At 49.9% G+C, this 2,956-nt stretch overlaps 1 protein-coding gene across 11 annotated transcripts in view; it reads right to left on the bottom strand.

The window, feature by feature from the left end:
* The window catches only part of ERG (ERG, ETS transcription factor), a 108,469-nt gene that overhangs the window by 30,624 nt on the left and 74,889 nt on the right, over positions 1-2,956 (bottom strand). The gene's annotated exons all lie outside the window — the stretch shown is intronic.

Below are 2,956 nucleotides of genomic sequence, written 5' to 3' on the forward strand. Positions count from 1 at the left end.
CTGGCACCAATTCCTTCCCTGTGCTATCTGGAGTTGAGTCTTGTGAGCAAGGCAGTGCCCAGGCCAGGCTTGGGGTGGTGCTGTGGCAACCACATCCATCAGAAAATGTGGGAAGAGCTGAAACTCCTTAAGGGACACATCCCACCCGAGATAAGGCTCCCCAGCCACGAGAGCAGGTCTAAGCTGCCACACTCCCACTGTCCTCCAGCAGTGCACAGACTCGGGGGGCACCCTCCAAAAGCAGAATTCTGAGGAAATTCCCCCTCTCCAGGGGCCACTTAGGGTGGACAAGGTGCATAAGGGTGCAAATTCAAGCACTGGAAGGGGCTGCCCAGGGAGGTTTGGAGTCCCCATCCCTGGCGGTGTCCCAGGAAGGGCTGGAGGTGGCACTCGGTGCTCTGGGCTGGCGATAAGGTGGGCATCGGGCACAGCTGGGACTGGATGGGCTGGGAGGGCTTTTCCAGCCTCAGTGACTCTGTGAAAAGACAGTAACCCCCTGTGTGACTCCATCCTGCCACCCTGGCCCTGTGGCACAGAATGGAGCACGGGTGAGGCCAGCACCTCCTCCCTGCCATTGTGGGGACAATCCCCAGCTCTGGGTGGGCGAGAGGCTCCGCGTGAGCCCGGTGGCCGACAGCAGCCGAGGGGGAGGCTGGGCCAGCTGGCCATGGCTGCGAGTGTGGGGGCCAAGGATCAGAGGGTGGGGGGAATCGTGAGCCAGACTCGGGGCAGGGAGCTCCGTGAGGCAGCGTGTGTGGGCTGTGCTCCTGCCAGATCTGCTGCTGACGGCCAGAACCGCGTGGTCCTGTCAGCAGAGGAGAAGGGAGAGAGAAAAGGGATGGGAGTTCCCCAGCTCTGGGATGATGGGTGGCTGTCTGCAGGCTCCCACCCTCCCTGGCTGCTGGAAGAGGGCTTTGCTGAGCTCCAGCAGTCACATGCTGCCCTAAAAATCAGTGTTTGTTCATTTTAAGGCCCATGGTGTGACTTGCAGATGTCCTAGGCAGGGGTAAGAGCTGGATTCCACCCCTGTGGGCTTCTTTTGACCCCAGAATATTCTGTGATTCTACATTTCTCCTTCTTTTTATCCACCTGGTTTGTGAGCCCTTGGGGGGCACTCTGTTAATAGTCACAGTTTGCTCTGCAAGTGCAAAGGTGGGGACAGCACTTCTGGCTTCTTACTGCTCGTGGAAACTGAGATCACCCCTAAATCCCTGGGCTTGGGGAATGGGATCTCAGGCCCTCCAAGTGCCCTGAGACTCATGATTGAATCACAGAGTTCAGGCAGTGATCTGCACTTTTTTACTGCTGATTTTCAGATGTCATTTGAGTGCAAAGATCACCACTAGGCTGCTCCCAGTGACTCCTCAGTTACCATCCTTCCTTCTGTGTTCTGCACACTCTCCCACCAACCTGCAACCAGCTACCTCTGCCTCTTTGGTTCTGTGAGACAAAAAGCATGCCAGAATAACACCTCTCGTTTTTGCCATGCCTCTCATGCCAGAAACCTTTGCTCTTGGCGGTCTGAAGCTTTTCTGATCAGCTTTTTCTGGGAAAAGCTGCAGACCAAGGAGGTATGGGTGGAGATGGCCACTGGTCCCTTGTTCCCCAAAGATTCTTCCCTGGCTCCACTGAGAGACAGCAGGGAACTTGATGTGCTTGGATAGTAAAGTAGAAGGGATCATGTAATAAGAAATAAAAAAAGAAAATGTTACACTGGAAGGAAAATAAAGAGTTCTTTCTCAGCAGTCCATGAGAGTTTTTCAGGAAAAAAACCCCCAAACTAAGTATATTTATGCACAAACACACCCTGGCCAGATGATCACAATACATCCCAAACCTGACACTACTGAATGCACAGTTCCCTCTTTTCTGCCCCAATCCATGAGATGAAAAACATGTAACAAAATGTTAATTTTGGAAGACTTAGCTCACTGAAGTGTGAGTTACACAGGAGAAAGCTGATACAGATTGCAAATATAACATTATTTTACTCAGTAAATACACTGAAGTGTGAGTTACACAGGAGAAACTGATACAGATTGCAAATATAACATTATTTTACTTTGTAAACCATTAACTAAAGGACCTTTTCAAAACAGGCATCAAGCACTATATAATGGATTTATTTCTTATCCTCCCTCACACAAGTGAAACAAAGTACATTTTTCTGGTTCCTATTAAAGATGACTCCACCTAATGTAAGTTAATTTATGGATATTTAGGGTAAGTGTAAATGTAAACAACAACAAGAAAAAAAGGGGCTTCTATTTATTGGCATTACTAATGACAACAAACACTGCTTGCACTATGGGTGCCCATTATGTTGCCTAACAAGGGAAAGTACAAACATTTTAACTTCCTGAGGAGCACAGTAAATGTTGGAAATATGAACCCAATTACCTAGGGCTGTATGAATATCTACAACTATAGACACAAAACAAGACAAAGATAAATGAGCCCAAGAGACAGACTTGAACTTCACGTTTTGGAGGAAAATTCATGGACAAAGCAAGCTCAGCCTGAGTTTAGCCCTGGTTGAATAGCACTCATCTGTACTCCATCCTGCTGGTTATCAGTTAGTGCTCGCTGACAGGTCTGGGAAGGCTCTGGAGGAATAGCTGAGCTCCTGCCAGCTTTGTCTGCTGTGGGTCGGGCCCTTTGTGGAGGCTCATTAATGTGAGCCCCACAACGGAGTGTCAGAGAGCCTCTGGCATTCACCCTCCCTGGTCCTGGCCAGCCTGTCTGCAAGGACAGCAGGACATGGGTCACCCCTCCCCGGGTGACAAAAGCTGCACTGGCCATCGAAGCCTTTGCAAAACGTTGAGGAGTCAGCACAACTAAAGAAAATGGCCCAAGCTGGAATCAGCCTTACGTCCTCTTCAACCTCTTCTTCCTCTCAGTGATCTTAAATCAGAGTATCCCAGAATGGTTTGGGGTGGAAGGGACCTTAAAGATC

Source organism: Corvus brachyrhynchos, unplaced genomic scaffold (genome assembly GCF_000691975.1).
Source record: "Corvus brachyrhynchos isolate BGI_N302 unplaced genomic scaffold, ASM69197v1 scaffold434, whole genome shotgun sequence".
NCBI classification, from domain to species: domain Eukaryota; kingdom Metazoa; phylum Chordata; class Aves; order Passeriformes; family Corvidae; genus Corvus; species Corvus brachyrhynchos.